Source organism: Fukomys damarensis, unplaced genomic scaffold (genome assembly GCF_012274545.1).
Source record: "Fukomys damarensis isolate Sample0158 unplaced genomic scaffold, DMR_v1.0_HiC HiC_scaffold_38, whole genome shotgun sequence".
NCBI classification, from domain to species: Eukaryota; Metazoa; Chordata; class Mammalia; order Rodentia; family Bathyergidae; genus Fukomys; species Fukomys damarensis.
The window spans coordinates 77366227-77385841 of NW_022900950.1; the positions used below are offsets into that span (position 1 = coordinate 77366227).

The window sequence follows — 19615 nt, forward strand, 5'->3', positions numbered from 1 at the left end:
TTTTTTTTTTTTTTCTTTTGGTACCGGGGATTGAACTCGGGTCCTTGCGCTTGCAAGGCAGGCCACCGAACCGCTGAGCTAAATCCCCGGCCCAAATGAAGGCCCAAAGAGATTCACAGCACAGAAAATGGCAAGAGCATTTTCTTTTTTTTTTGTTTTGGTCCCGGGGATCAAACTCAGGTCCTTACGCTTGCGAGGCAGGCCACCGAACCGCTGAGCTACATCCCTGGCTCAGTAATTTCATTCTCACCAAATTTGCTGTACTTCTGGGACCAGACCCTCTTAATTACAACCTCACCCCAACCTTTTTGCTCTGTGTAACCCAAAGGTGTCTTAGCGGGACTCAGGAGGTAAGGTGTGCGGAATGTTTCTCTGATTACCTGTTGCTCTAAACACCTCGTTATACCTTCTTTCGACTACCACTGTCTCTTTCACTCTGAATCCTGTAGTTTGCTTCTGCATATGGGGTTCTATCTTTTCAGCCAGTAGAATGTTTCTATATATCAGACCACTGCAGTCTTGGGCACAAAAATTAGGAAGGAGACTTAGTATAGCATGAGAAGAAAACAACTAATAATTGCTTGGAATCCTAAAATCTCTTGAGTTCCTTCCTTTATAGGAACCATTTCCCTGGCTGTCATCATCTATCTTAAAGCTCATCTTCTGCTCTGGTTTTTAGCGTTGGAGGAATCCATTCTCAAGTGATATCCATTTCCACCTCTTGCTTCTAGCTATTTCCATAAAATTTACAATTTTGGGGATTTTATTATGCAGCAAATTTAACTTTCAATCCGTAATAAGGTTCACCTACATAGTTTTCAATATATAAAAAAAGGTATATTATATTTTCCAGAGTAATGTACCAAACCACGGATGAGAGAGTGGTGGGGGAGAGACTGGTGATTACAGTGTTCATTTAAGTTGAGCCAGAGCAAATTCTTGGGCACAACTGTTCCCTAGCCCACAGGCAAATCTGCAGGTGTGTGAGTGTGTGTGTGTGTGTGTGTGTGTGTGTGTGTGTGTGTATTTTCTCTTCTTACTCAGCTTTTCTAAAGCGGGATTTGTATATTTCCACAGTACAAATACTTCCCAAGTCATTGAAATTTTTTCATTTAACTGAAGATACCTACCTACTCTTTTGTCTTTTTAAAAATTTTTCTTAAACTACAGACACTTCTGTTGCAGCAGTGCAGAAGATTGGTAAGAATGTAGGATTCTCAAACCCGGATTTCCCATTTTTGGTTGTTCTGCAGTCTCCATGGCTTCCATCTACAGGTCATGCACTCCAGAGAGTTGTTTAAAGGACACGAGGAGACAGTGTTTTAGCAGTGGCCCATGTTTTGTGTAATGCATTTCCTACACCTACTAACAACTCGCACGTGGCAGTAGGTGATAGGATGTAAATGAAGAGGGAGGGAGCTAACAGAGAGCTGCACTTTTTGAAATCCCATTGATGTCTCACATGGGCTGCTCTCTCCAAGTTACTACCCTCTTGGTCACCGTGTAGGTGTTAGCGGAAGTCAGTGCCCTGTGCTCACTACGGGTCCCCACAGAAGTTGAGACACATCAGGACCACCTTCCAGTCCTCAGCTTCTCTGGAGTTCACTGTGCTGCCTCCTCCAGTCCAGTTTTGCAGCTTCCTAAAAGGGATATAAAGTCTCTGCCGTGGATAGAGTTCCCTCAGGCCATGTGTGAAGAAATGGTTCTCAGCTGTGCTGCTGTTGGAGGCAGCAGAACCTTTGGGAGTTGGGAGTTGGGAGCACGTGGGAAGGGTTAGGTCCTGACACCTGTGCCCCAGAAGGGATTGTGGGAATTCTGGCCTTTTCGCTTCCTCTCTGCCAGGAGGGGAACGGTTTTCTCAGCCCAGTGCTCCTGCCACCAAATTCTGCTTCACCACAGGTCCAAAGGCAACAAAGCTGATTACTCAGGGTCTGGAGCATCTGAAACCAGGAGCAGACCCAAACCTCTCCTCTTCATAAGTTGACTTCCGCAGGTATGTCTTACAGTAGTGGAAAGCTGACCAACAGTGTGATAAGCAGAGCCTGGGGTTGGGTAGGGGAGGGGAAGGTTAGAAGGGAAATAGAGAAATAAGATACCTCACATGTGAGCAAATGGAACCAGCTTGTCTTCAGGCTCTCTGGTTTTCTCCTCTGGGATGTCTCCTTCAGCTGAGAGTTACAGGAAATGTTTAATTAAGTTTCCTGGAGGGCTGGCTCCTGTTTCTATGCCAGTAGATTTTTTACTCAAATTAGGATGATGGAATTTGGGTCATTTAGGACATCCAAAGGCCACCTGTGTGTAAAAGTGAATTTTTTCCATAGGTCTGGTAGTGTTGGAAGCACATTTCTGCTTGCTGAGTCATATTAAAAAATCATTTTTCCTTTTGGGTTTAGCTTTATTACTCTGTAACTTAAAGAATAAAATGCCACAAATCAATATAAGCTTCATCCTAAGTACATTCTTTAGGAAACTTGGTGATAACTTTTTGAAAAGTTCATGAATCTTAACTTTCAATAATGTTTAGTGTAACCGATTAGTGTAAAAATAGCCATTGAATGGACATTTTCTCCAGTGCCTGATTTCTAATCCCTCTTTCCACCTGAATGTCTTATAAGTAGGTGATGTGAGTTCAGCTCCTAATTTGTTGCATATCCTCAGTACAAGAATAATCATGAATGTTTAAATACCCTCAAAAATGATCATTTCTAAAGCGATACATACACCTAAGAATAACCATAATTAAAAGGTGCCCAGAGACAAAAACAAGCAAACAAAAACCATGAAGTTGATTATGACTTAAATGGTGGAACTGTTTAGGTAAAGTCAACTTCATATAAAGTCTGTTACAGTCTAAAATAAAACGCACTTATATATGCATGTAAAATTTAAGCATTTTTCCCTTCAGTAATGGAATTGAATTTGATTAAATTAAAACTCTTCTGAATGTTTCAGCAGAGAAGACCTCTACTGTATGAATATTATTGAACCACTAATGTAAACAAAGAAGTATTATTTGTGGTTGATGAAGAATTTTCTCTTAACCTTATATAATTTGAAGGTTAAAAAAAACCTATATAAACAAATTATGTCATTGAATGTCTCTAATATAAGTGCATTGAAGTTGGATTAGTTTGATAAGGTTTTTCAAAGAAAATGTTTCAACTTTTTATTTATTTATTTGGTGTTTTGGAGTGAAGGTCTCGCTGCATACTCCAGGCTAGCCTTGAACTCTCTGTGTATCCTAGGCTGGTCTTGAACTTGTGGCCATCCTGTTGCCTCCGCCTCCCAAGTACTGGGTTTTTTTTTTTTCCTTCCCTTATTAAATATGTAGGTGAAAGATCAGACTCAAGTCCTAGCTAGGATTTTTTATTTTATGTTTAAATTGTACCATAATTTGCATAAAAGTGTAATAGAGTCAAAGGATTTAAAACTGATGTTCAAATTATATTGATTAGACTCGCAGTTACAGTGTATGATTTATCTTCAGCAGAGTGAGAATTTGATGATTTTTCTCTGTGGTGGTTCTGTTGTATGGCAAGTAAGACCTTTTCCTAGACTTGGACACCTAGTTAGAAATAACTGCTGGGAATTCAGCACTGGATTATGTGGAAGTACAGAGCGGGTACCATGGCTCAGCAGCCCACAGTGTTCTGAAGCTCACGTGTCCAGATTAGATGGAGGGAGCTTCATTCCTGGCTGTGCATAGGCATCCGCTGAGTTTTAAGTACCTTGCTTTGGGAAGAACAGTATTCTGGGAACTTGTGGAGTCAGTGTGTCCTGTGAAGTGGTGATTACAGTATGTGGTAGTTTTGAAAAGAAAAACTAACATGATGATGATCCTCCATTGATGTCAAGTGACTGTATGAATTAAAATATTGGCGTTCTTAACTCATTGAAAATAGTAAAAACCACTGAATGACACACACTAAGTGGGTGATCTGCACGGCCATGAGTGGGTTATACCTAAATAAAATTGTTAAATAATTGATTCTGGGGGTCTGCAGATTTCTGTGGGAAAGAGCCTGCTGCAGAGCTAAAGGACAATGTCCAGGACGCTCCCCCAGATATTCTGACATGCCATTGTAACCCATGCCCGGGCTGCGGGTGAAACCTTTCCGCATCCCCTTTACTCTGTGGAGAAAAAAGCACAAAATCAGTGAACATTTGGAGGTAGACATCTTTAACTTAAGCTTTACCCTGGGCATCTCTGGTAGCAGGTTTAAACTTCTGAGCGTATCAGCATTTCAAGACTCAAAGTGTTGGACAGTTACAGAATAGAACTGTAGTATTTTCCTGGGGTATGGTAACAATCTCCCATATGTTAGGAGTCTTAAAATAACAACACTGTATTCTCTGGGAGCTCAGAAAGTGGGGAGTTTAAGATACAGGTGTGTACAGGGTAGGTTCCTTCAGGAGGCTCTGCGAAGGACCTCGTCCTCCGGGACACTCTCCTGCTACCTGCTGTCCTGGCAGTGGGCATCTCTTGTGCTACAGATTCTCACTCTGGTCTCCGCCTTTGTCTGTGCACGGCTTTCCTGGTGTCTGATTTTCCCGTCTCCTTTCTCAGGAAGGGGAGCCCATTGTTGGATTTAGGGCTCACTGTATGTTCAGGATGATCTTTAGCTTAAGAATCTGGCAAAAGCAGATATATTGACGTTTGCAGGGCCCCAGGGTAAGGACTTGGCCATGTTACGGGGGAAAGTCATGGCGAACCCATGGCAAGTGTGTTATTTGTTCTTTTTTTAAGACAAAAGATGTTTTCCCCCCATTAAGTTTATTGGTACATTTAAAGCACACAGTACAGTTACATTCATCGTTGGGATCTTGTACCTTTACATGATACATCTTGGTTCTTGCTTTTTCCCCATTCCCCTGCCCTCCCTGCACCCCATTCATTTTTCCCTGTTTACAAAGATTTTGTTTCCATTTTTCCTTTTTTCCCATTTTTTTCTTTTCCCTTACTTCCTTTCCCCTCCCCTCCCCACTTCCCCTTTGGCCGTTTTCTTCCTATTTCACATTATCACTTTAACCATTTGAACCTTATTTACACTTTTAGCTTTTCACACCAGAGACAACAAAAGATGTTAATGTATGAGTTGTTTTTTTTAAACTAAAACCTCAGTATTCAGGATTAGTTACAGTGTTGTTGCTTTTTGATAAATAAGTGGGTTTTGGGCTGCAGTTTGGGTGCTTAGACTCTAAAAGGTTCATCATCACTGTTTGGGGGATACTACTCAGTAACACAAAGCAAAGCAAAAGAAAGCCACATGTAATCCAAAGATAACCACTGTTTTAATATTGCAATATAGTGTGTGTGGCTATTTATGGAAAACAGTTATGTGGGGAAAAAAGGAAAACATATCATAGTGAATGATTCATACCTCTGTTTACATTTGTGTCATCAACAGTTTCTCAGGAAAAGATAATAGTTTACTGGGTAACATGTATTTGTGATTATAAATTATGTTGGTATAGCGTATGCCAAATACGATTGTATGTCTGGCTTACTTGTATAAATTTTTCCTCTGAATTTCCTTTTCTGGCAATAATATTTTGTCTCAACTTTGGATAGATACAGTAGATGAACTTGCAGAAATGCTGTTTATTTAAAAAAGCAAACTTTGCTTCATTTTACAAAATTTTTTAAGAGAAGATATATTGAAATAGAATTCATATCCATGTAGCTCGTTCTGTCAGTGTCCAATTAAATAATTTTTAGTATATTCACAGTTGTGGGCCATCAACTCTGAAATGATTTTGTCACTTCAGGAAGTAACTGGTCCTCTTTAGCAATGGTCTTCTTAGTCCCTTGGATTGCTTATACCCTAAGCAAATATTGAGGAACTTTCTGTCTCTAAAATGCCTTTTCTGACCATTTCATCTAAATGGAGTAATAAAGTTTATTATAAATCATTGCTTTAAAATATATAAAGTATATATGATATATAAACCATATACATATAATACATGTAATCTAAGTATTGTTTTGTGACTGATCCGTTTCCCTTAGCATAATGTTTTAATGACTCACATAATTTTGGTAGCACATGTCTCTATGTGGTTCTTTTTAAGGCGGGGTAATGACCCATTTTATAGATATATCTCCTGGTGTTTAATTTTTCAACACTAATGGGCATTGATTGGTATGCCCTTGCTCCTGTCCTTGTGTGCTTGTTATGTAAGGCTGTGGGACCCTAATTCCTAGCATAGGTACCTTTGAGGAGTACGAACAATATGGGGTTAACTGGATGTGTGGCAGGTTTGGGGAGCCAGAAAGCAACACCGAGCTAGTTACTGGATGAGAATAAAGTCTTACAAAGGATCAAGATTTGAACAGGCAGAGGTATAATATCATCGCAGTGCTACCAAATTTGTCTAATGTTCTGGTGGTGACACCCTCCCAGTATTAATCATTTATGTGCTGAGACTGAGAAGAAATGCTACACTTCTGATGCTTAAAGCTGCAAGATTTTCTGTTTTGATATTGGCAGCTGGCATCATTTATATAAACATTATAACTGTAAATTGGCATTTCTAGGTTGAAATAAATAATTGTGTTTATATGATTGAAGAGAATTATGGGACTGTTTAGTAAATTGCCATTGATGAAGTCCTACATATCGTGAGCAGCTATGTTAAGTGATCAGAGTGATGGGAAGTTATGAACCATAAATGTCTTAATATTTTTTCATCTGTTACTTTACTGGTGCCTTAAAACTGTGATTGCACACACATATTTGAAGGTCCCACTCTGTTTGCAGGATCTTTATAACCATGGGAACTAGCAAATGGGGTCCTTGATGTCTCTGGGTATAAGTAAGAACGAGAGAAATCATTTTACCTATCTCAGAAGACAAACTTTTGTGTTCCGTTTCTGTGCACATAGGTGGCTAACCGGAAGTATATTTGGGTGCTCTTTTGTCTGCACTTTTGATACACGTTTTATATTCTGTAATCTCACTCACATATTAGCAAATGTGTAGTTTATGATTAGAATTTGGTCCTAATTTAAGAAAACCACAAAATGAAGATGCGTAAAAAAGTTGTTTTATCTTTAACATTGCAAAAATATTAAAAATAGGAATTACTTTGCAAGTCATACATTTAGAAAATCTCTTTAGAATTTATGACTCTTCCATTTTTTTCTTCTCTTATATTCCTAAGTCTTAGTAATGGTAAATTGTCATAGTACAAGAGACTGTTCTCCAAATTTGTACATGTTCTGAGCAAAGGGAATTGTTGATAAGCAGTCATTGTGCCCCGTTGTTTATCTGGCAGAGGCACAGTGAGTGTCTCAGTACAGTTGTGTGGGGTGTTCTGGCTTCGCCCACCTGTGTTAGTCCCTGCCTTGGTGCCCAGTGCCCTGGTGTGCATGGCAGTGATGCCCCACGTGAGGGAGGCTTCCTGTCCTGCCTGGCTGGGTTCCACTGGGAGTGAATATAAAAGAGAGCATGTCAGGAGCTGTAGAGATAAGGCTGAAATGTGATTGCCATTTAAAAGTCCCATTTTCTTTCACCCCTTTAATGATATACCTAGTATCTAAAATAAATATTAAGTTGCATTGATTTATAAACTCAAGAATATCCCTATAACTAGGAAAAATAGGTTTTAGGAGAAATCTTTTTGACATGGAGAAAACAGATAATCAAGTGGCTAATAGTAAGAGAATAATTGTAGAATTATAGACATTTTTGGTAGTTTCATCATTAAAGCATTTGCTTTTCTTCTCTCACTGGTTTACTAAACATGCTACTGTTTCAAGTAAAATTCAGCTCCTAATGTGGTATATTTTGGTATTGCCAGTGATACTATGAAGCAATTTCAGAAGGAAATTAGGCAGATAGTAACTGTACCATAAACCTAATCCTGCAGCTGCTGATGCTTAGGCTAAAAAATAAGCTTCTAAACGCATGAGCTACAGATGTGAACCAATTAATTATCAGCAGAGGCACTACGTGCTGCTAGCAGTCAGAGCTGGACGCAGGCCACTTGGAAGGCTCCTGGGCACTGCAGGAGAGCCATGGCAAGGGACTGAGAACATCGCAGGGCTTTCAGTCGAGGAGGAGAATATGTGTTTATTAAGCAAGGCTCTGAGATCACTAGAAATGTGGGGAAGTCTTACATGTTGCCTGGATCACATAGAAGTTACATCATCACAGCATTACCTCGGTTCACGAATGCTTTTGTCTGTGAACAATTTGGAAACACCTTATGTTTGTTTGCAAACTCTGTATCAGATCATGAACAGGACCATGGCCATCTCTCCTGCATGAACATAGAGTTTGGAGAGAAAAGCAAAACGTCGCCAGACTTCTGTTTGCAGCCTGAATCATTTGCAAACAGCATCACGAACTGAGGCACCACCGTATAGCAATATATATATCACTATTTCAAATACTCGTGTACTGTACTCTCAGTATATTGACTCTGTATATTTCGAAGTAGTGCTTTACCAGTTATGTAGGTATCTCTTAGCTCCAGTCAAGTCGCCACATGAAAGTAGCTATCACAATGTATTGTACACAGTGTGAAAATGTGTAATCTTGAGGACTGTCGCCTGGCGAATTTCAGTAAGTCTGCAGTCAGTCAGTGACTGCCTCCACTCTCTTCACTCTTTTTCATGTCTCCATCATTGATTACTTTGACTTTTCCTTAAACTTCATACAAAGGGAAATGCCAAATGTTAAACCACGCTTTGAATGTCCTTAAAGTACCCCCTTCAGTGCTGGAATCAGATTTATTCACCGATCTCTTCAGAAAGCCACCTTAAATAATGTGGACTCATGTATCCATGACAGAGTCATCTTGGAGGAGGGACGTGATGAGGGCTGCTAATAAGTTTTGCTTTTGGTCTGCCGTTTCAAGAGACTGGAAGAGTTTTAGCACTCCTGTGTGTTAGTGTGTTTTGTATTTTACTATTGTTTTCTTTTTCTGTATTATTTTTCACGGGAAGTTTAAATTCATAGATTTCCAGTGTTCTCATGGAAAGGCTTTTGTATTTATTTTAATATTTTATTTTAACTTGATAGATACAGTCATCAACAATAAGAATAAAAGCCTTTGCTACTAGAATTTTAAATCAATTTGTAGATATTAGATTATTACTGTGTGGAATTTTGGAAAGGATTTATTTAAATCGTATAAATATAACCACCTTGGTTTTAAAAGTAATTTTCAATTCAAGTTGTTTTTCTGTCATGTTTTTATTCATCAAGTTTATCGGTAGCTGTACGATATGCCGACATTCATCACTGGGATCTAGCACCTTTACACGATGGATCTTGGTTCTTACTTTTCCCATCCCCCTGCCCTCACTTCGATGCCCCCACCTCTCCAACTTGCAAAGACTTTGTTTCCATGTTTTCCTTTTCTTGTATTTCTTTCCCTACTCTTTTTTCTCCTCCCCCTCCCACTTCCCTTTCCAAAGTTCTGCCATCTTTGTGATGCAGACTAAGCTGTGGGCAACACTGAGAACTTTTGCTGTTCATCATAGTTTTGATGGGAAACTTCATTACCATCGCCGATAGATTAAAGAAGCCAGAAGTGCACATTACCTTGGAAAGTGTATCTCAGACCAAGCATTTCAATGACTCTCCTTACTGATGTAAATATAAATGAGGGAGAAGAGGCAAACTTCGTGTGCAGAAAGAACCCTGATAATTTATGTAGACACTCCACCTTCAGAGAAGTGGAGCATAACTCCCCGCTGGTAAGTGTGGGCTGTGCACTGTCGTTCCTTGAGAAGAGTAGAATCAGAAAGCTGATTGTTGCTACCTCAGCACGGTGGTCCGGGTTGCTTTGGCTGTGGTAAGTCATGTTGACAGTACAGGCATTTGGGCAGTGATGCTATGAGAAGGGCTGTTCTTCTGCAGCTTTGTTAGCTGGTTTTCTATCCCTGTGACAGAACTCCTGAACATGGCGACGTAAAGGAAAAGAGGTTGGTTTTGACTCCCAGTTTTAGAGGTTTCAGTCCAGCTCACCTGGCTCCATTGCTACTGACCCACAGGGAGGCATGAAGCAAGAAAGCTGCTCACTTCATGGAAACCAGGAAGTGGAGAGGGTGCGAGGGGCTGAGAGGAAGGGGCCAAGGTCTGGATTGTCCCCACGGTCACGTCTCAGTGCCCAGTTCCTCCTACCTTCCCAGCATCCCCCAGGTGTGCCATCACTGTGAATCTTAGGATAAAATTAGGGATCCCAGGATCCAGTCCCCTTCCAAATACGCTGCACTGATCCAGAACCCTTGGGGACACTTTCCATCTAAACTGTAAGGGTAGGCTTGGTGCTGAAACCCTTAACCCCAATCTGATTATGAGGAAAATGTTGGGCAAATCTAAATTGAGGCACTTTCCATAAAATACCTGATCAGTACTCCTCAAAATTACCAAAATCATTAAAAAAGGTCACTGAGAAGCTATCACAATCAAGAAAAGTTGGAGGCAACAGAGTGACTGTGGAGTGTGGAACAGAAAAAGAGGTTAAGACAAAAACTAAGCAAGTTTGAATACAATATTTGCATTAATTATAATTAATATCATTGGTTAATAGATGTATTATAGGAATGTTAAGATGTTAATGTGAGGAGAAAGTAGGCAGATACTGGACATTATGCTCACATTTTCCCCCATAAATTTAAGTTGTTTGGAAACTAAAATGTCTATTGTACAATTTCATGTGGTTACATGTAATTGAGGAAATAAATTCCAGGTACCATATTGAATTGCACTCCTGGTCAAACCCACTACCTGCTCCTTTTCTCAGAACAGTGCCAGAGGACGACCAGAAACCCAGATCTACCACAATTTTCCTTGGAGAACTGTGAATCAGAAATGTATTTACCCTTTAACCACATCTCCAAACTTCAAAGATAAACCTTTGCCCATGCTTATTTTATAGAATAGATTATAATTTAAAGGAAAAAAAAAACAACCTGGCCCCTAAGCTACCGTCCACGAATTCTTAATTACAGCGACTTGAAAAACCTGGACAGCAGCTCCCATCATTCATCTGTTTCCCCTCCTCTTGTAGGTTTGCATTCCACTGTATCATGGTTTACAAATGATTGAAAAAAGTACAGTAAATCAAAAGGGAAAAATGACCATTCCTACTTTGTGTTACATGACAGAATAAACCAAACCAGTGCTCCCATGAGTCAGGAGCATTCCAGAATTAAAAGCAATAAAATGGAAATTAACTTTACTGTCCTTAACTGTAATTTTGATGGAAAAGAGCAAGAAACTATTTGCAAAAGTTAGGATACTGAGAAATTATAACAAGTGCTATAATTTGAAATGGTTTGTGTTTTGTGCATACACTGATCTTATGAAATGTTCACATTAATTTTTAATATTTTTTTCCAGCCTGACAGTCCCAGAAGTGCATATGTAGAATGTTCACTGTGTCTGTAATGTCCGTGTACCTTGAGGACATGAACATACACACTATACACATGTTCTACCTACTTCACACACATACGTGAGAAGGAAAATCTTTCTGGGCTTCAAGTATTACTTGTGGTCCCTGATGTTTCCTGTAAGAGGTAGACTTGTAAGGCGTATGTTTGAGGTAGTGTGCCTGCAGAGTAAATGTAGTATGATGTATGGCCATTCTATTCCTTATTCTGCTGTTTTAGATGTAGAATTTAGGCCCCTTAGGCAATGTAGAATTCACATTTACAATGAAACTGAGCTCTTCAAATTTGAAACAAATTTACCTTGGCATCTGGGTAAGTAAGATTTCTTGGGACTGGGTCAGAAGATGGATGAAAATATTGGTAAATATTCACTAGAGGAAGAGGGAAAACTGGATTTTTTTAAACCACAAGTTGAACCACCTGTTAGGTTAGAAAGTCTTCAAGTGCAGATGTATTGCAGAGGCAGTATGATCTCCTGAGTCGCAGGCTTGGCCCTAGTACTTGGATCTCTGTGTGACATGGGGAGATTTGATGAACCTGAGAAACAAAATCGACAGAGCTGGTTTCCCTGTTAATCCTGATGCTTCCACCTGCCTGGGTGAGGAAACCCTGGTGGGGTAGCAGCGTCTGCTCCTGCATGTGTCTGTGCTCAGGGAGGCAGAGCCTTGGGCACAGGTGGTCCGTGCCCATTGCTTTCAGGAGCTGCTCCCCTGCTCTGCTCCAGCTGCCTTTCCTCTGTGGTACCCACCGTGGGGCAGCCAGCTGTGCACTCAGTGCCCACACGAAACCTCTCCTTTAAGTTGTACGCATTGGCATTGCATTACCCTGAATGCCTAGTCAAGGCATCGGACACATGCAGTTGAGGGATGTGTAGCCGCTCGTCAGCTGTTTTTGAGGATTCCATGAAGTCCCCAAGCCCCGTCCAGCCTACCGTAGATATTATGAATCTGGTGCCATGTCCAGGGGCTGCGTTCGAGTTGCGTTTGAAATTGGTGTTGACTTTTGGTTTGAGCCTATGGAAAGACCTGGCCAGTTCCAAGGTCTTGATTCCTTTAGTGTATTTCACTTATTCACAAGGATCCCAGACTCTGCTCCTGCTGGTTGATACCACAGCACCTGCCCCGCTTTGTTCTGCTTGTGCGTGGAGATTTATGTGAGCGTGCTTTCCCTGTCTCATGTTCTGTCTGCTCTCAATGTAATTTTCTTTTTAAGGGAGTGTTTCTATGTATTTTCTTTTAAACTTTTAAACTCATGCTTTTATTTAGCAAATATTTATTGGGCATGCCAGCAATGCAGCAGTAAACAGCCCATAAATGCTCTGGTCCTGTTGGGTTTACATCCTCGAGTGTGGGCAGCCAGCAGCCCTCAGAGTGTGGCTGTGTCAGGAGGTGAAAGTGTCCGGAAGAAAAAGCACGAGTCAAGCCTTAAGACTTAGGGAGGGCTGGGGTGCAGGTGGTGTCTCAGTTGTCAGGGACGACCTGGCCAGGTGGGGGCATTTGAGCTTCAGGTGAGAATAGCTAGTTAGAGTGAGCACAACACATGTGTACTCACTTGGTTTTGCTGTCTCAAAGTGTTCATTTCCACCAAGAGTTCTGATCTTAAAAGATCATTCTTATTTGTGTCTTACAAGGGAGCTAGTTTGAGTTATGGATAAACAGCATTATTCATAAGGGCTAGAGTCCCCAGTCATCTAAGAAACTATAATGAGCTGTATTTTAGAGGTAGGAGAAGCTGATAAATGCAGTAACTTGCTTAAATCATGCTCAGTGGCTAATGGAGGAAAGATTTCAATCATGATCACTTTCTTTCCCACCTATATCTTCCATGATAAATGAGGGTATGAAAAAGAGGGCAATGTGAGATTGATAAGGAACTCACTTCTCTGTCTAACTAAAGACACCCTGACTCTCTCATAAACGACCCTTCCCATTTTCGTGCCAACCGAATCCAGCTTCCTGTATATTTTGCTGTTATCTCATCAGAACTGTGTGATCATTATATTCAACTGTGTGCTTTAAATTTATAGGAAACTGGAGATCTCATTTAGTCAGCATTCTCAAAGATGTTGTCATTCTGAGTACTGAATCACACTGGAGACATTGGCTTTTCAACAGACTCTCCTCAGCTGGGTGTGATGGGTACAACTGCGATGCCAGCTCTCTGGGAAGAGGCTCAGGCAGGAGGAGTAGCAAGTTCAGGCCCAGTGCGAGAAGTTTTGCAATTCAGGGAAATCCTCTCTCAAAAGAAAAACAGCCAGGGCTGGGGATGCAGCTCAGTATGAAGACTCTTGAGTACAAATTCCAGTGCCACAAAGAACAGAAAAATAACAACAAAATCTCATCTCCTTTTCTCTCCTTGATGAACTGTATTTATTTTCTGTACCTATACTTTGATTTTTAAAAACTTGATCTTGAAATTATGCCAAGAGATCTTGCCGAATGCTTTGTTCTACACAAGTGTAGTCCATTTGCTGTGTGAGGCGGCATTTGCAGAAATGGATTTATTTCTTTTTCTGTAATTTGCCTGGCAGTTGGTTGTCAGAAATTGTCATGTTTACCTTACTGGTTTCATCAGTCAAAATTCATTCTTTAATTATTGGACCTGTTCCATCTAAATATCTGTGTCCCAACTTGCCGTTATTTCTTAGTTTAAAATTTCAGATATACTTTTCTAATGTTCATAGCGGAAAACATCTGTCACTTTACTTGTGAGTGTGTATTTTTAATAACCCTGTATGTAGAAGTACTTAACGTTGTCATCTGGGTGCATGACAGACCCTGTTGTCCCTCTCTTCGGTCTCTTCCTCACTTTCATGAGGTCTTCAAATTGTTCTCATGGAGCAGCCGATTTCTGATCAGCACTGAGTTGCAACTGTGCTGTACACTTACGTGACTCACGAATACATCATTTTATTGTATACAGTTAATGCTTAAATTTCTCTACAAATCATTCGACTGTAAGTCACGTTTCTTGTATTAATAGGCAGGTTTAATAATCCATATCCCTTCTTGCTTCATCTTGTGTGTGATACAGTCTACACACACACACACACTTCTATCTCTTCTTTGTCTTTTGATGTTGTATTTGTTCTCTTTCTTCCTTATTGGTGCGGTGAGTGTAGAAAATAATTGAAAGTAGTGTGAGTGACTCCAACAACTGAAACACAGCAGGGCCCTATAAATTCATTGTCAGGAAGTAGATAATTTTTTTCATCCAAAAATGATTATTGAATGTCTGATTTTCTCTGTACAGTCAAAGACTGAGAAGTTTGCTTGGGCCCTAGGAAGTGAAAGTAAGGGAGAATATGGGTGCTGATATGTGCTGATGTTAGGAAGAGTGTTTCAAGCGGAGCAAGCAAGCAAACCATGGCCGGAAGTCTGTGCCACGTGACTGTTCAGACTCTGCTGTGGTTGGTTTGTCTGGGGTGCAGAATGCAGTCACTTGTCAAAGGCCAGGCCACCGTCAGGAAGCAGGATGGGTAAACCTATGTGCTGCACTAGACTACTATTGATGTAAATATCATAGAATCATAATACTGAACTTAAAAAGTAAATTGCAGGGGATGCTTGTAGTTTAATAGAATTTATGTAAGGCGAGGAGACATGTAAAGCAATAGCATGTATTTATGAATATACACATGCTACAGTTAGTATAAAAACCCACAGGAAATGGTAAACCTGAATTCAGGATGACGGTTATGCTGAGGAGGTGAGGAAGGAGGATGCAGAACTGCATAAGGGACACAGTGTCTTCGGTGCTGTGATCAGTGATTAATTTCTTAAGAATTCTGAAGCAAATTCGATAGGATATTAGGATTTGTTAAGGCAGATAGTAAGTACTAAACACTTATTATAATCTTTTCTTAGCATTTCTTTTTGATTAAAATATTTTGACAGTAAACAACAAGTATGTTTTATAACAAGGTTGCAGTAGATCGCAGTTAAATACGTTAAAGCATTGGGAGCCAGAACACCACCAATCTTCAGTGGCATGCTAAATTTCTGGATTCCCCATGGGAGTGTGTCTGCTTTTATGGTCTTTGTTCCTTATCTTTATGTTGATGATTCCAAAACCACTAAGTTCAAGCCCATGCATCTCAGTCCTCCAAATACCAGCATCTGTGTCCTCCTGCTTTTATTCTGGTTTTCCTGTGATGGAGCCGGTCCTATGTGAAACACTTCTACCTTCATCTAGATGCCTGGACATTATCCTTATGTCTCTCTGTCCCTCACCACCAGCCTCTGCTTGCTTACCAGTCTCTCCCTCCTCTGTTGCCCCTTTCCAGCCTGGCTGTCACCATTGAGCCAGAGTCCTCTGAGCCTGTCTCCTGTGGGGTCCTCCTCTTCCCGTGATCTTCACCTGATTTCTAAAGATGCACTAAAAGCACATCTCACCATTACAGGAGCTTGATGCAGCCTGGGGTCCTTCTGTGATTTCTCCCATCTCTACCAGCATTGTGCAGAATTCACCAGTAACCCCACTCCCTGTTACAAATGTGGCTTCCCTGTTGTTGACTAGAGCCGATGGGGCAGAATCTGTAGGAGTGGGTCCCACCCCAGTGTTCTTATAAAACACCGCTTATGACTCAGGTACCCAGTGCAACTGGAGAACTGTCAATCTGTTGCAGAAAATACGAGCCCTATAACCTGCACTGGGAAGCCCTTCTCCCGCCGTTCAGTCTCCTCTGTTCACATTCCCTGCTTTCTGTTTGACTCATCCTGCTCGTCCTGACTCCGCCACGGTGGCACTTCCTGGCATCTAGGTTTCCCTGCCACCCCATTCTGTGCCCGTGCACAGTGCTCTCCTTCCTCCTGGCTGTGTCACTTCCTTTGCCGACTTGATGAAGTCCTGAGCGCAGGAGATGTTGTTCTTCACGGTACTACAGCTCACTTTGGGGCCAGAGGTGGATCTTGGGAGCACTGTGGTAAATGAGGGACATTGCTTTTTTATGACAGAACTAAAAATTTTGAGTGCATTTGGGGTGTGGCACTCAGGAATTGTGCAGGAAAGGGTGGATACTGGAGATGGCAAAGTCTAGTGAAAATGTATAAAATTAGATGTGTAGGTGATTAAGATGGGCGGTCAGGGTGAAAGGAAGCAGAGAGGACTGGCCCCTCGGCTGGTCAGGTGAGGAGAACGAGGCTTTCAGTTTCGCATGTTTTTATTCTAATTTTATATTTATCACTTGAGTATGTGCTACCATTTGGGTCCAAATCCCCCACCCCAAGCCTCGCGGGGTCATTGATGGCTTTTTCTAGATCTAGAGTATGTGATGCTAGGATTAAAGGGATGTGATTACTAACCCAGTGCGCGGACTGGCCTGGCACTGCCCTGATCCAGGTGTCTGGATGAGATAAAAGGGGCAGAAAGACGCTGCTAAGGTTCCCTTGCTGCCTTTGCTACCGTAGGGGTGCTGTGGACTGTTTCTCCTCTGCGATGACCCTCTGCCTTGGAGCCAGCTGATTATGTAATAAACCACTACAAACTGAGCTAAACAAACCCTTTCCCCTTTAACTTTGGTTGTCAGGTGTTTAGTCTCACCAACAAGAAAAGTGACTAACACAGTATGGATGACCGGTGTTTATTTAGAGATGCAGGGCATGACCTTAAACCTAGCAGTGAACCATTTGGAGTAGGTCAACCAAGTCGAGGTAGTTGCAGCAATGAGATTAGGCAATGATCAATTACTGACAGGAATATAAGGCATACAGTGTAAATGAGGTGAACACTGGTATTTAAAATGTAGCCGATATCAGTACGGAAAGAGAGTCTGAGAGTCAGGTTTCAGAGGAGGGCAGTGAGATGAAGAGTGGTACCGGAAGTGGAGGTTCCGTGGAAGGAGGAAGGGGCTGTGTCAGATGTGGCAGGAAGGCAAGCGAAAATGAGGACTGTGATCGTCTTTTAGATTTTGGGACTGCAGTATCAGCTGGGACTCTAAGAGTCATTGACTATGTTTTTCAGCAGCTATAGGCTGCCGTAACAAATTTCCGTAGATGAGGTGGCTCAGAACGGTGGAGGTTTCTTTCCTGCGGCTCTGGATGCTGGACAGTGCCAGCCGGAGGTGCTGGCAGATGCCATGCCTGCTCTAGCTTGGTGCCTTCTCACTGTGTCCTTGCATGGGGAAGGGTGGATGCTTTTGGTTGAGGCACTGAGCCCTTTCGTGAGGACTCCAACTGCATGGCCAAGCAGCTGTCGGAGGCCCTGGCCACCATCAACCTGGGGATTGGGTTTTCTCATGTGCACTGGGGACGAGGACAGAGGATAATCCCCATTTCCCTCGTCTGTAACGTGCATCATTTCAGATCCCCCAGAGCCTCTCCCTTCCGTCTCATGCACAAGGACAGCATTGCCTTGGGAAACTGGGCTTTTGGTTCTTGATAAAACCACAACCAATGTTAGTCACCGGAGGACTTGATCACAGTGAAGGACTGCAGTGATGCTCCTGGGAATGCGATTATCTGTCTTTCTCTTTCTGTCTTCTCTGCTTGGTGACTGTGTTTGCTCAGGGAAAACTGTAAAATTCGGAATAACTGCAGTGCTCAGTACTGCACCTCTGCAGAGTGACTGTGCTCATGGATACACGTACGGCATGCGAGCTGCCTGGAGATCAGGGGTCCCATTGATGGTCGAGGAAAGGGTGTGTCAGTCTGTATCCTGGCAGCCTCTCCTCTGAGGGGAGAGCTGGCTCTCATTCCATTTTAACATGATGAAGAATCATGTAATTTAGGGCTAGAAATCCTGTGTATTTGGAGGGGGAGAGATGCCAGAGTGAAAAAAAAAAAAGCTAGTCTAATGTCTTTTGTTCAGAAGGATATTGAGTATAAAATAGCAAATTCTAAACAATTTCTGTTGGGTGAATTGTTAAAGAAAATGCAGCTTTCAGATGCCTGAAAAGATAGATTTAGTCACTTTATGTTTGAGTCTGAGGCCACTCTGTTTACCCCAATAAAACAAAAAATTTAATCTCATTGCTTTCAAATGCCTCAGTAAATTTTCTCCACTACTTTTTATTTTGCACAGAGGTTTGTACATTTAGGATTTCTTTGCTACTTCCAAAAGGCATTCACTTGGCTTCTTTATTGTAGACATTAAATTATTCATTTCCTAAAGTGAATGAAATCACTTCTGCCCCAAATGATGTTATCATTTAAAAAGTGGTCCATACAGATATTGTTACTTTCTTCTGAGAGATCATGTCAAATCTTGATGCTTTTTTATAAAATGAGAAAACCACAAAGAAGCCCAGTTCCCCCCAGGGTACTTGTTGATACTTAGCCTCAGTTTTCTCCAGTAGTGTCTTGCAGCAGCTCCCCGTGTGTTCATGGTTTTCAGGGGCCTGCGGACTCAGTTCTCGACTTTTGCCTGGGTTAATTGCTGTAGTGACTTGCTGTCCCGTATCTACATAGTTTTTTCTATATTTTTCACCTCTTTCTGTGTTTTGGGGTGCAGGGGATCAAACCCAGTGTCTCGTGCATGCTAGGCAAGAGCTCTGCCACAGGGCTACCTCCCCCACCAACAGCTGCACCTCAGAAACACAGTGTATTGCGCTGTGTACGACTCTCTGAGTAGTTAGTGAAACTTTGACTTGTTCTCGCAAAATTGTGTGTAACAGTAACTAAAATTCTCCAGGCTTGCATTTTCACAGAAATTCACTGCTTCCCCCAAAGTGCTCACTTGATGCGTGGTGGAAGGGATCCCGGTCAGGCAGCATCTCGCTGTTAGTCCCAGGGAGACAGCTGTGTGCCCAGGGCTGTGACGCACTTTGAAGCTCAGCGTTTACTACCGTGAACTGAGGCATTGCCTGTCGGTATCGCTTGGGAAAACGCGTGCGAATGGGTGTTGGGGACGGTCTGGCGGTCGTCCTGCCCAGGAGGGAGACGCACTGACGCCCACGCAGGGTTCGCTCTTCCAAAACTTCCTCGAAACAGTGACGATCAATGTTTACGTTTGTGTTTAAAAGTTTGTCTGTTTATTTGGGATTCTGGGGATAAACCCAGCCTCCCCATCACATCTCGAGCCACAGCCCCAACAATTATTTTTCTACCTAGCAAGACACTCTAGATTATTTTTGAATTATCTTAGCGAGCTCAAATTGTGCCGTATGCGTGTCTGAATTAGGCTTTTGGGGAAAAGGTAAACGATATTTGGTGTGTTAACTGCTTTCATTATATTTGATTGACCAGAATGCCTTAATCCTTTTATGTT

The 19615-nt window shown here is 41.7% G+C and overlaps 1 protein-coding gene across 6 annotated transcripts in view; it reads left to right on the forward strand.

Annotated features, from left to right (window-relative positions):
• Pdgfc (platelet derived growth factor C) overlaps positions 1-19615 on the forward strand; it is a 201032-nt gene that overhangs the window by 44961 nt on the left and 136456 nt on the right. The window contains exon 1 of one of the 6 annotated variants that reach the window (XM_019207995.2): positions 1818-1993. The exons of the other annotated variants lie outside the window; for them this stretch is intronic. The gene's annotated coding sequence lies outside the window, so the exon portion shown is untranslated. Of the gene's footprint in view, positions 1-1817; positions 1994-19615 lie in introns of those variants that run through there. 6 annotated transcript variants of the gene reach the window in all.